This window comes from Taeniopygia guttata, chromosome 2 (assembly GCF_048771995.1).
Source record: "Taeniopygia guttata chromosome 2, bTaeGut7.mat, whole genome shotgun sequence".
NCBI classification, from domain to species: Eukaryota; Metazoa; Chordata; class Aves; order Passeriformes; family Estrildidae; genus Taeniopygia; species Taeniopygia guttata.
Window position 1 is genome coordinate 993,030 of NC_133026.1, and position 13,594 is coordinate 1,006,623.

Consider the following 13,594-nt stretch of genomic DNA (forward strand, 5'->3'; position numbering starts at 1 on the left):
AACAGCAGAGTGAAAGAGTTGTTACAGCTGTAAGGACAAGACAGTGATTGATGCAACGAAAAAATCTTGGGAAGCTGATAATGACAAAGGTTTTTTTCACACCATTGACACCCAGAGGTCTCAAATGTGCAGCTCTTGGGATAAATTTGGGGTTCAGCCGTGCAACACCGCTCTACATTCATATTTAGAGCTGTTAAATCCTGGTAAAACCACCACTGCTTTTAAGGGAAAATACAGGCAAATAATAGCATCTCTCCTTAAAAGTGAATTCCCCAAGCTGAAAATAGTTTGGACCAAAAGCAAATCAGCTCGAGTCACATCAAACCGGTGCTAATGCAGATATACATCCCCATAAATCCAGTCATTCACCAATTACACCCCTGCAAGCTCCTAAGAGGGTCACTTCAGGACAAATATGTAATCCCAATGTGACACTTGATCCTATTGCCCTACATGCTCTGCCCAAATCCCAATGCAAAAAAAGTACATTTTATCTAAAAAAAAAAAAAATACCCAGTTAAAGAAAATCCAGCCCTCAGAACAGAAGATGGAAATATCCTTTAATTCTCATGTCATTAATGCTTAAATAGGTTAAAATACAGCCCAAGGAAAATTAATATGTGCGCTTTAAGCATGAAGATATCCTGGAAAAATTAACCCTGCAGGCTACATACACTGCAGTTTCATATATAAATGCAAATTTGTGATATCAAATACAGCTCCAGCCATGCACAGCATCCTGCAGTCCCCACTGGGGTGGTGTCACAGGACCACCTGACATGGATATTGTGGATATTGTGTGCACTCAGAGCTATGAAATCAACAGTCCTGAGCCTCTGCATCCACAACATCCCGGTGGATCCACCCATTAACATCCAGAACCCTTTTGCTAATTGCTCTGATTTATGACTTAAAGCAGAAATTATTCACTCCCACCACAAGAGTGCAAAGGAAGGAAGAGAGGGTGACTCAGTTCTTTGTCTCATTCTCTACCTCCCCCGTCTGCAGAGCCTCATTCAGAGCCTCTGCTGGAGCTGCTTGGCCATTTTGGTCTTTGCTTTCCCAGTTTGGAAGTTTCCCATTATCTAATTGACAGCATTGAAAGTATCCATGGACAGCAGAAAAGCTTCTGAGATTCCTTAAAACCAGTGCTGATAAGCAAAGGAGCATTTTTAACAGGGCACTGCACTTAATAATGCTGCAGCAGAGAAATGGCTGAAATTGAGAGGTTAAACACAAAAAAACCCACGAAGAGGAATATACCTCATCAACAACACCAAAATCCCCCATCCCTGGCAGTGCCCAAGGCCAGGCTGGACAGGGCTTGGAGCAGCCTGGGACAGTGAAGGTGTCCTTGCCATGGCAGGGGTACAATGAGATGATCTTCCAACCCACACCACTCTGGGATTCTAGGGAAAATTAACATTCCAAATTCTGTGCTGCCTTTGGTGTGAACAGTATTTCAGTGCACCAGAAAGGGAACCTGGGTGCAGAGAGCAATGAGGGTACAGGCAGGAATTAAGCACTTGGAACTGCTATAAAAGACACCATTTATGACATTTAAAAAAACTTTCTTTAAGCTGCTGTTTGCAGTTGGGTTTTCCTCAGTATTTCCAACAGCATTTCACATCCAGCATCATTGCTGGTTTCACATCATTGCTGGTTTTCTCCCCAAGTGTGCATCAAGCTGCACTGACCCAAGGGGGAGGGAACAAGTGAACTCCCCCAGCAGATGTCACTTCATCAGCAGATGGCCCTGCCAGGAGCACCTCCCAGGGACCTCCTAACGCAGGAACACCTTTCACCACAGCCCTCCTCCTCCTCTCAGTGTGCCTGAAACCCATGCAGAGCTGAACTACTGAGAGTCAGGTGCTTAAAAATGCCCAGTGCTTTCCAGAGGGGATTACAGGGAGAGTGTCAGCGAAGCACAACTTCCACATTCCTGTTTGCATCCTGCTCAGAGCAGTTCCCAGTGCTTCACTCTGCCCTGTCCTCACTGCTGCCTGCCCTCAGGGTCCCTGTCTGATGAGCTGAAATGGAGTTAACAGCAAACACAGCAACACTGAATTTGGATTTGGGGTCTGGCTTTGATGAGGGGTCTGCAGCCTTTCCCAGATGAGGAGAGGCTGCAGCAGAAATTCCCCTGGGATGCAGGGTCCTACCTGCCCTGCCCAGCCCAGCTTTCCCAGCATCTCCCACAAACCTGCCCCACAGGACAGCCACCCTTTCTCCTGGTGAACTCTGTGAGGCTGAGGATGGTGCCAGGCTCTGCCCAGTGACAGGACAAGGAGCAGTGGCCACAGAGCAAACCACAGCAGCTCCAGCTCAGCAGGAGGAAGAGCCTCTCTCCATGGTGGGGCAGAGCCCTGGGACAGCTGCCCAGGGGGGCTGGAGACACCCCAAACCCACCTGGACACACCCCAAACCCACCTGGAGACACCCCAAACCCACCTGGAGACACCCCAGTGACCCTGCCCTGGCAGGGGCTTGGCCTGGGTGGTCTCCTTCCAGCTCCAATCATTCTGGGATCCACGTGTGCCTGGCAGCCTCAGCTTTTCCAGTGAAACTTGGTCAGGGATTTTTCACCCCAAGCTCTTACTCATCCCACTGACAGCATTTCCCCACCACATTTTCCCCAGCAAAGCCAGTGATGAGTGCTTGGCATCCCCTTCTCCAAGCAGTTGTTTCTACTTCCCCTTTAACAGAATTGATGCAGCTTCTAAAATGAGTTGTAGAAATCCCACCTGAGCGCCAACCCATTTCTCACTGCCCCATTTCACTGCACTCGACTTCTGGCACAACAACCTGATAGAAAACCTGAAGTGGAGGAGGGCTGGAACCTCAAACCAGTTTTGTTAGAAAAAATCAAGTCATAATATGGAAACAAACCCTCAGTATCAACTCCTGGAAGGTCAAACTGCCAGAGTATCTCCAGCCAAGAGCCAACACACCACAGCCCCTGCAAGAAACACGTGGGAGGAGGCAGAAATAAGAGCAGGTAAAAGTACCTGGATGTTTCTCTACCCTCCAGAGGATTTTAAGCACTTCACAAACATCATTTAAGTTACATGGAGATATTTGTCCCAGTCCTCAGTGTGAGAGCTGAGGGTTTCCACTCCCAGGAACGAGCAGAGCCCCGGCACTTCGGGAGTCACAAATCCAGAGTATGTAAACACACTTTGAAATTGCTCTGATAAATGCTCCCATAGCTTTACTTTGTTTAGAGCAAGTGTCAACATCCTAAATTCAGCTGAAAAACAGCTTTTGGGGATGATGTAGCCCTAATACAATTTTACAAAAGACAATGACTCACTCCCAGGCGGGAGTGTGTTGGAAGTGTATGACCTAATGCTCAGAGACTTTTGCTTTTCCAAAAACGTCCAGTTGGTTCCCAACCAGTGAAGTCTTTAAAAAAGAAAGTTTTTGCACACAGGAATTTACAGAGTTACCTCATTTTTTTGTCCTTTTTTCCAATTCTAGTCAAAATCCAACCAGCTGATGTGCAGTTTCCCTACCCTCAACTTCAGCCTTGTCTTTCCCTATCATCCCATCCTGGACTTGTTCTCCAGCCTGTTCAGCCCTGGCTGTTGGAGGCCAAAGGAGCCCTGCCCCAAGGTGCCAGCCAGCACGAGGAGTTCCTCAGCACACGGGGATGGAGATGTCAAAATCCAAGTGTCAGGACACACCAGACATGGAACGTGAGCAAGACAAGCCTACTCCATGCTCAGTCAGATTCCCCACAGTCCTGCTGAGGCTCCCCCAGCTGTGAAGGGCTGATTTTTCAGATGTTCTCTTCAGCCAGCAGCTGGGCAGCTTTCTGAGGAACTCTGTTCCAACACAAAGCCCAGAATCCTGGGATCCATTTACAATTCCCAGCCTCGCTGCTGCTGACAGTTCCAAACACCCCGGATAAAAAGGGGCAAAGTGTAGGAAGAAACTGGGAGTGAGTGACACAGGCTAATCAGGATTTTAATCATGCTAATGGATGTGATTAACTGCATACTTGTCCCAGAAGCTCCTGGGAGCAGCCTGATGGCCAGCACGCAGCCGGGGCACTGCTCATCCCACCTTAATCCGCAGCCACACCACGCGTGGCACGTCACCTGCCCGGGGTACAGCTGGGACCCAACCCTCCTCCCACCCACACAGCCACTCTTCCACCCTGCCAACACGCTCCTTTTGGGCAGGGGACAGACCCCAGCACGCTGCTTGTTTGTGTTAAACTCTCTTTACAAGTGCAGTTCCAGCTCCAGGAGGCTGGAAATCCAACCTTGGCAAAGGAAAGCTAATGCAGGGCCTATTGCATTACACAAACCTCCCTCGATAATGCAACTACAACTCCTGTTTGTGTTTGCCACTTTTGTTCAAATCACAGGGACACTGTGAGCTTTATCTCAGTGCTGCTATCTTGCTACTCCCCGGAGGAGCCACCAATTCAGCAGTTGCCACCCCATCTGAGAAAAGTTCTAAGAGGCAGGGAATAAAATAAAGCAAGGCAAGGATTAAAAGAGCAGCAAGGAGAAGCTTTTTCTAAGAGCGAGGGAAGAAATCAGCCCCTTCCCTCCCTGTCTCCAGGGGAGCACAGAATAAATAACCCAGCACCCAGCAGACATTTCCAGGGAACAATGTGCATTATGGAGATGGAATACACCATCATTTACATGCACAGCCATTTTTATCCTACATATAAACTTGGTGTCTTCCATGTTTTCTACAGCAGCAATTGCAAAAAGTTTTGCTCTCCAGCATGCCAAACTATGGGCTCTCGTGGCAACACACAAAAATGAATAATTTACTCAGAGGAGTCTAAGACTGATCTTGTTTGGGGCAAATCCTCAGCACGATCCCGACATAATTTTTAAGAGTGCTAGAGTGTGACACCAATGTCTGCTCACAATCCTTCAAAGTCACATTACCCAATAATTTTAAATAAATTTAGTATTTAATAATTTCTAAGGCAATATCAAGAAACCAGAGCAACACAGGGCACCAGTGTGAGCCACAAGTATTTCATTCTCCTCATTACCAAGTTAAAATCTGCATAACATCTACAGCAACTGATTTCACTGACCTTTTCTTCCCACGAGAAATTCCTTCCCATGTGTGCAACACTAAGCCATGGAATTGCTTTCTGAGCTGTAGGAGGAGAAACCCCCCCACAGGATGCAGGGGTCCTACCTGCTCTGCTCAGCCCAGCTTCTCCACCACCTCCCAAGAACCTGCTCCAGAGGACATCCACCCTTTCTTCTGGAGATGAACTCTGTGGAGATGATGCAGCGCTGGTGGCTCCGGCTCAAGGCTCCAGCTCTCTGCCCCCTCCCACGTGCTGTAATGACAGACCCCTGGCTTCTCTGATCTACAGCTGACTATAATTTCATTTGCCTTCAAGGAGGAAAAAAAGAAAGCACAGAAATAATCAGTTCAATTGCTGTTAAAGCACGAGGAAGCTGTAGACACAGACATTTGACTAAGCAGGAGTTTCTTCTGTTTCATTTGATACAGGAAGCACTAACACAGAGTTCCAGGAAATAACTCTGCCTTTCAGAGCACTATCAGCTTCTTCAATTTGCCTTTGAAACTCCACAGGTACCTACACAAATTATAATTTTGTTGTCTGCAATCTGACTCGCAACAACACGATGAGTAACACACCTTGAACTCTTCATTCTCAGCGGAGGAGGCTGGAATTTTATCTTCCAATCTGTGTCTGGCCTAGCAAAATTAATTATTTGGGGTTTTTCTGGACCAAACCAAGGTATAGTCACACATTATTTCACTTTCAAGTAACCACCACTTTCATTTGAATTGCAAGTAGCTTGAATTCATCCTGACAGACTTAAACCCTGTCTGACCAGTGGTTTCCCTGAGTCATAAGTTTGGTGTAGGTCAGGATTTGGAAGCTTGCACATCAAGACACAGTGCAGAGAGACAAATGCAGTCCAGGAACTGAGTGGAGGAGACATCACTGGCTCAGCAAACAGGTGAGTTTAAGCCTGAGGTACACAAGAGCAAGAACATGCAATGGGTGCAAACCAGATCTGAACCCTGTAAGGACTCAGAGATGACTGAATGGCTCAGATTAATTTATTTCTAGGGAAGACATGCAACCACTAAAATACTACAGGAGTTGGGACCTCAAATATAATTACAGCTCCATTGGCTGAAATTACAGCTGTGTCAGCCCTTTTACCAGCAGGAATACGTAATTCATCTGCTTCAACTGAGCACTCCTCAGACTGCACATAACGAGCTTAAAGCTGGAAATCCAGTCCTGCCCCAGCCTCCACTCAGCCTCACCTTCTGCCCCTCCAAAACCCCAATTTGCTTCTGTTCTCACTGCTGCTCGGGCTGCTGGAGGCGTGGGGGTGTTTGATAACATCACAGAACAGTCTGGGAAATCTCTGCTATTTAAAACCTTGACTTAAACTGCCTGGTGTCTCTGGGAGGGAACAGACACTGAACTGAACACAAATAGTTCAGAATTAATACTGCCACCTGTAAATGACACTTACCAGAGTAAGGCCAGGTTGGCTCCAGCAGTGTCTGTGAGCCTCTGGTGTGATTATTCACCTCCTGTGCTCACCCAAACAGGGCTGCACTCATCACTTACCACAGCACTACAACCTTCAAAGCTCCCCACAGACAAATCAGGCAGCTTGCTAAAGCAGATCTCCAGGTCTGCTGCCAGGGTGAGGTGCTGCAGCTGGCACAGAGGAGCCCTGGTGTCCCACGGTGTCCCCACTCCTGGGAGCCTGCCTGGCATCAGTGGGCAGCACAGGACAGTGCCTGGCACAGCCCTGCCTTTGGAGGAACAAGCTGATAAAGTCAGGATCTGCTGCCATAAGAGTCCTCCAGCAGCCTCCCCGTTTGCTCCTTAAGGACAGGAGTGACATAATCCTCTCCTAATATCAGCTGAGGGCTCAGGGGGAACCAGGGTGACCCACAAACTGTACCCATGGCAACACTGGGCTCTAGCTGAACTCCCTGGGCTGGCATCTCCAAACCACTGACACTTCTTTGTATTATCTGATCTTTCCCTGATGTCATTTCTGCAGAGACACACAAAAACAGATTTAATAATATCCACGGCCTTCAGCTTCAGAGTCAACAATCACAGTCACAAACAGATCAGCTATTCTGCCTTCAAGCTTATTATTTGTCACTAACATGTAATTATTACCAAACAAAAGACACAGGATATTGCTGTTGTTGCAACAGCAAGTAAGTTAAGCTCTTTTTCAAACTGAAAAAGCCCATCTCTTCTGATGCAAGAAGGCACAAAAGCATAAAAAAGTTTAAAATTTAAAGAGCCCATGAATCCTGCAAAATGCATCTGGAAGGATACTCAGAAATTTCCTTGCTTCTCACAAAGAAAAACAAACAAAAACCCATAAAGTCAATTTGACAGACAGGTCTGTCCAGCCAATGTCACCTTTGTCATAATTGTATTGTCAACCAGAATAATTCTGAGTTACAATTTCTCTTTCTCAAATAAAGGAGTTAAGCTGCAATAGCACCTTATAGATACAATACCAGCAAAACATACCAGATGGGACATCAGGCCCTGGCAAGGAGAAAAGAAGCTTTAGAGTTGTAAAACTCCAGTGCAGTCCTGTCCCTTGAGTTTACAAAATGAAGCTGCAGCAGCATCACACGCTGAGCAGGAGGAGGCCCCGAGCAAGGCTTGTTACTGCACACTGAAACACTGAGCAGGGCTTGGACGCCTATTGTATTATTCAAGAAGCCTTCCAGCTTGAATTGTAAACTGGGAAGAACATGGTTCACTGAATGGATGAGTCCAGCTTGAAAAACAAATAAAAACTTTTTTAAGAACTCTAAAATCAATGGGCTAATCTGCTAAATCCATACAGGAATCAGGGGAAGGAAATAAGCGAGGGAACGACCAAGTAGGAGAGATCAAGAACCACCTAAAGAAAAGAGAACTGAACATCCAAACTTAGCTTTTAACACACAGAAGGAGAGCGTACAACACTCATACTACCAGGATACGCTTAGAAGCAGCTTTTGGCAGCAGAACAGCATCTGCAGAACCCAAAACTTCACCGCCTCGAGCTTACACTTATTAACAGCAGCCCCGCACCGCGGCAAGCACTGGTTTCACTGCTGTAGCTGCCAGCCCGGCCGTGCTCCGCAGAGAAGTTTGCTCATCCCGAAAGCGGGGCCCGCTCGGCCGCGATGACTGAGCACAGGCCTGGCCGGAGCCTGGCGCATCCCCGGCCGCCACACCCAGCGCTGCGAGCCGCGCTCTGCCCATGCTCATCCTCAGCCCGCCGCCCTCCTTATAAAGCCGGCAGCGGCGGGGAAGGACGGGGCACGGAAAGTTCCCACCGTCCCGGGGAGAACTGCGGAACCGCTGCGCCGCCGTTGAGCGGAACCCCCGGGCCCGCGCGCCCGGCGGAGCCGAAGGGACCCCGCGGGAGCAAGGCCGGGGAACGCCCGGGACACCGCCGCGACCCCCGGGCTGGCCCGGCCGCTGCTTCCGAGCAACAAAGCCGCCCCCCGGCAGCGCCCGCTGCCTCCGCCGGCTCTCCCGGGAGATGCTCGGGGATGCTGCGGGCGCTCCCCGCGCCCCTCAGCCGCTGCCGCCGCCCAACCCGGCCCGGCCCCGGCGAGGCCGGAGCCCCCACCCGGCTCGGCCCGCGTCGGGGATCGGCGCACCCGCAGCGCGCCGTCCCCGCGCCCCGTGCCCGGCAGCAGCCCCCTCCCCGCGGCCTTACCGAGCGGCGGGGGCGCGGGGCAGCGCCGGGACGGAGGCGCCTGGCGAGTGTCGCTGTCCCCTGCGGGCCCGGCGGGAGGAGGAGCGGGGAGCGGAGCCGCGCTGGCCGCGCGCCGAGCGCACTACCCTGCTGGCTGCGGGGGGCGGGGCCCAGCGCCGCCCGGCCAATCAGCGCCGCGCCGCGCCCGGCAGCGGCCAATCAGCGCGAGCGCGAGCGCGGGCGGCGCGCGGCGGCGCGGGGCGGAGGCGGCGCTGCGGTGAACGGGCAGAGCGGTTGGGTGCGGCGCGGGGCGGGGAAGGGGCGGGGCCAGGGTGGGGCGGGGCGGGGCCAATGGGCGGTGGTGGAGGGCGGGGACGCGGCTGAGGGGAGAGAGGGGCTGAGGGGAGAGAGGGGCTGAGGGGAGAGAGGAGCTGAGGGGAGAGAAGCTGAGGGGAGAGAGGAGCTGAGGGGAGAGAGGGGCTGAGGGGAGAGAGGAGCTGAGGGGAGAGGGGAGCTGAGGGGAGAGGGGCGCTGAGGGGAGAGGGGCTGAGGGGAGAGAGGGGCTGAGGGGAGAGAGGGGCTGAGGGGAGAGAGGGGCTGAGGGGAGAGAGGGGCTGAGGGGAGAGAGGGGCTGAGGGGAGAGAGGCGCTGAGGGGAGAGAGGAGCTGAGGGGAGAGAGAAGCTGAGGGGAGAGAGGGGCTGAGGGGAGAGAGAAGCTGAGGGGAGAGAGGCGCTGAGGGGAGAGAGGGGCTGAGGGGAGAGAGGGGCTGAGGGGCGACAGGAGCTGAGGGGAGAGAGGGGCTGAGGGGAGAGAGGAGCTGAGGGGAGAGAAGCTGAGGGGAGAGAGGAGCTGAGGGGAGAGAGGGGCTGAGGGGAGAGAGGGGCTGAGGGGAGAGAGGGGCTGAGGGGCGACAGGAGCTGAGGGGAGAGAGGGGCTGAGGGGAGAGAGGAGCTGAGGGGAGAGAAGCTGAGGGGAGAGAGGAGCTGAGGGGAGAGAGGGGCTGAGGGGAGACAGGAGCTGAGGGGAGAGAGGGGCTGAGGGGAGAGAGGAGCTGAGGGGAGAGTGGAGCTGAGGGGAGAGTGGAGCTGAGGGGAGAGGAGCTGAGGGGAGAGAGGAGCTGAGGGGAGAGGAGCTGAGGGGAGAGAGGAGCTGAGGGAAGAGGAGCTGAGGGGAGAGAGAGGCTGAGGGGAGAGAGGAGCTGAGGGGAGAGAGGAGCTGAGGGGAGAGGAGCTGAGGGGAGAGAGGGGCTGAGGAGAGAGGAGCTGAGGGGAGAGAGGGGCTGAGGGGAGAGAGGGGCTGAGGGGAGAGAGGGGCTGAGGGGAGAGGGGCTGAGGGGAGAGAGGAGCTGAGGGGAGAGAGGGGCTGAGGGGAGAGAGGCGCTGAGGGGAGAGAGGAGCTGAGGGGCGCGGGCTGGAGGGACGAGGCTGAGGGTTTGAAGGAGATCCCATGGGAGCCGTGCTGTGGGGCAGGAAAGGGCGATATTTAAAGCGGGAGAGGAAGCCCTGGGAGCGTGTGGCACAGCACTCGTGGCTGTGAAGGAGCTGAAGGAGCCTGGTGACAAAGCAGGGCCCAGCCGCCCCTCCAGGTGGCCGAACAGCAGGGACCACTCGTGCTGCTGCTTATAATCCTCCGCGGCCCTTCTGGCCCAGAAAGGCAACCCTCTGTGCATGCAGGAGGACAAAGGGATGACGTGTAGCTAGCAGGACGGTGAGGGGTGAAGGGATGTGATTTTACAGTCACAGAATCACAAACTGGCTTGGGTTGGAACCGACCTTAAGGATCATCCAGTGGCACCCGCTGGATAGGGACACTTCCACTGTCCCAGGTGCTCCAAGCCCCATCCAGCCTGGCCTGGGATCCAAGGGCAGCCACAGCTGCTCTGGGCACCCTGTGCCAGGCCCTGCCCACCCTCCCAGGGAGGAGTTTCATCTTAATAAAAATCTAAATGTACCTTTCTTCAGCTAAAGGCATTCCCTGTGTCCTGTCCCTCTCCAGCTCTCCTGGAGCTCCTTCAGGCCCTGGAACTCCCGATGCTGAGTGTCCCTCTTGTCACTGCTCTGCACTCGGACACCGAGCCAGCGACCACAACTGAGTGTGACCACCAGCCCCTTCCTCATCCTCCCAGGAAATCCCTGTCTCTCCAGTCTGGGGACAAGGATGGAGTGTGGGACTGTGTCAAACACTTTACACGAGTCCAGGTGGGTGACACGGGTCACTGTTCCCTCATTTCAGCCATTTCCCGTGGCTGAAACTCCCTGGGACGAGCACGAGGTGACATTGGGTTGATGCAGTGACAGCAGCCACGGAGGGTTGATGTTCCATGCGAAGAACATCCAGCCTCGTTCTTCAGGGATAAACCATTCCAGCGTGTTTTTGAGTTAGCCCGGGCAGCAGGCAGGGAGGGACACCGGCCCCTGTCTGTTGACATCCAAGCTCCTGCATGTCCCCGAGGGCTCTGTGTCACCCATCTGCTCAGAGCAAGCTGCAGAGCTACTAAAACATGAAAATACAGATACGCTGGCCTGCCAGATAAGCAAATCAAAGCATGGTGACTAAAACTAAAATAGGTGTGTCTCATGTCTGGTCACTGGAGGGAGGAAACACCCTTGGCATGAGGTGTGGGAGGGGGCACACCCCATCCAGGCAGGGTTAAGCTGCACCCTCTGCCCGCCCCTCTCCCAGCCTCCCAATCCTGGGTACCTTTCCAGGGCTGGAGCCGGTAAGGGGAAATCCCATGTCCTGATGAAAGGCAGATCCATAACAACTGCTTGTACCGTGTGCTATTTTTAAGCTCCAAGTAAAATAGCATCCTGATGGCTCTCTTTAGGAGGGCTGGGCAGAGGTTTGAATTTCAGGGCTGTCCCAGCCTACCCTGATCATCAGACCCTTAAAGATCCCTCCCTCTCTCTCCTTAGGAAATCCACCTCTCTTCCCCTCTGGAGCCTTTCTGCTGCCTGTCTCCTAGAGCAGGACAGTGCCTCCTGTGTCTGTGGAACAGACTCAGTAACTCAACAAAAACCAGGGGTTACAACACAATAATACAACAAAAAGTACACATCAGTGTGTGTCTAACCACTGGGCTGACTGCTTTTGGCTTCAAAAAGAGATTCTGGGTTGTTCCTTCTAAATTCTGAGCCTAGAATTTATTCCCCAAAAGAACAACCTGAGAGCCCAAAGCCAGGCCTTCACTGCACAGTGATCACACAGGAGCAAACCTTTGGTGGATTAAGGACATGGTGTGCCCAGACTTTGGGATTTCCTTCCAGGGAAATCACAGAATAACAGGGATGGATGGAGAGAAGGAAGGAGGGAAGGAAGGAGGGAAGGAAGGAAGGAAGGAAGGAAGGAAGGAAGGAAGGAAGGAAGGAAGGAAGGAAGGAAGGAAGGAAGGAAGGAAGGAAGGAAGGAAGGAAGGAAGGAAGGAAGGAAGGAAGGAAGGAAGGAAGGAAGGAAGGAAGGAAGGAAGGAAGGAAGGAAGGAAGGAAGGAAGGAAGGAAGGAAGGAAGGAAGGAATCCAAGCTTAGTACAGCTTCTCAGGGCACTGTTTAATATGAAACTTCCTTGGTTTAGTTTAAAATCTGACATCTATTCTTTGCTTCTTGGGAGCAACCTCAGGCCACACTCCATTTGTTGCCTCCCCACATACTTCACCTGTGCAAAAATCCAAAGCATCTCCTTTATCTTTCTTTGTGCCACTAAAGAAAGTAACCTATTTTCTTTCCACTTGCTTTTCCAGACTCCGAGTCCCCTCCATCTCCATGTGGCCTGGAAGGGAGGGCAGCAGGAACCAATGTCCTCGGTGTAAGACAAGATCTGTGAGACACTGCAGGTGTGTCTGTCCTTGTCCCAGCAGAGGGGGGGATTTTGTCTGGTGAGGTTGATGGCAGGAGAGAAGGTGCTTAGGCAATGGCTCTGCCCTTTCATCAGGTCAGACAGGGAAGGTGGCTGTGCAAAAGGGAAAGGGCCCAGCTCATCTCCCTAAGGAGTCACTCCTGGCCAGCCCCATTAGGCCAGCAGGGCAGGTAGGGCAGCCAGCACCGGGGCTGCTCTCAGGTGAGCCTGACCCATGCTGGGTGAGTCCCCTCTGGGCACTGGGAGAGCTGGAAAGGGAAAGCTCGGTCTGGGGAACGCTCGTTTGTCACTGCTTTGATGGGAGCCGGTGCAAATGAAGGACGCTGGGTGACACAGCCCATCCCAGGGCACTGACAGCACAAGTGTTGGAGATAAGCAGTAATGAACTGGGCAGCTTTCCTGCCCTTTGGCAAGAGCTCCTCATTCCCTGCTCAAAGCAGGGATGTGGGTGCCCAAAGGGGCAGCACTGGCGGTCTGCCGGGGCTCTGGGGTCTGTCCTGGGCCCTGGGGTCTGTCCTGGTTCTGGGGTCTGTCCTGGGCTCTGGGGTCTGCTGAGATCCAGGGTCTGTCCAGGTTCTGGGGTCTGTCTGAGCTCTGGGGTCTGTCCTGGGCTCTGGGTCTGTCTGAGCTCCGGGGTCTGTCTGAGCTCTGGGGTCTGTCCTGGTTCTGGGGTCTGTCTGAGCTCTGGGGTCTGTCTGAGATCCAGGGTCTGTCCTGGCTCTGGGGTCTGTCCTGGGCTCCAGGGTCTGTCTGAGCTCTGGGGTCTGTCCTGGGCTCCAGGGTCTGTCCTGGTTCTGGGGTCTGTCTGAGCTCTGGGGTCTGTTGAGGCTCCAGGGAAGCAGTGCTGCCAGGGCTGAGCTGTCACTCCTCGCATCCCTCACTCATCCCAGACAGAGCCCATGCAGGGGTCACATCCAAAAAGGAGTGGGCAGCAGTGCAGTCAGTAAGTAATGAACCCGAACTGTATCGAGGAGAAAAACTCATGAAGCAGATCTGGAAAGGGTTTGAGTGGAATTGCCTCTAC

The 13,594-nt window shown here is 52.9% G+C and overlaps 1 protein-coding gene and 1 long non-coding RNA gene across 12 annotated transcripts in view; one reads left to right on the forward strand and one right to left on the reverse strand.

Annotated features, from left to right (window-relative positions):
* Positions 1-8,896, reverse strand: part of MAP4 (microtubule associated protein 4) — a 143,575-nt gene extending 134,679 nt beyond the window's left edge. For 6 of the 11 annotated variants that reach the window (XM_030266886.4, XM_030266883.4, XM_030266887.4 and 3 more), the window contains exon 1: positions 8,739-8,896. The gene's annotated coding sequence lies outside the window, so the exon portion shown is untranslated. Of the gene's footprint in view, positions 1-5,178; positions 5,418-8,738 lie in introns of those variants that run through there. The other 5 variants (XM_072925210.1, XM_030266889.4, XM_030266888.4 and 2 more) reach the window with 3 other exon arrangements.
* Positions 8,897-10,066: 1,170 nt separating this feature from the next.
* Positions 10,067-13,043, forward strand: LOC121469343 (uncharacterized). Its single transcript, XR_012054394.1, has 3 exons — positions 10,067-10,303; positions 10,714-10,916; positions 12,455-13,043. It is a non-coding gene; the product is annotated as an uncharacterized lncRNA (long non-coding RNA).
* The last annotated feature ends 551 nt before the right edge of the window (positions 13,044-13,594 follow it).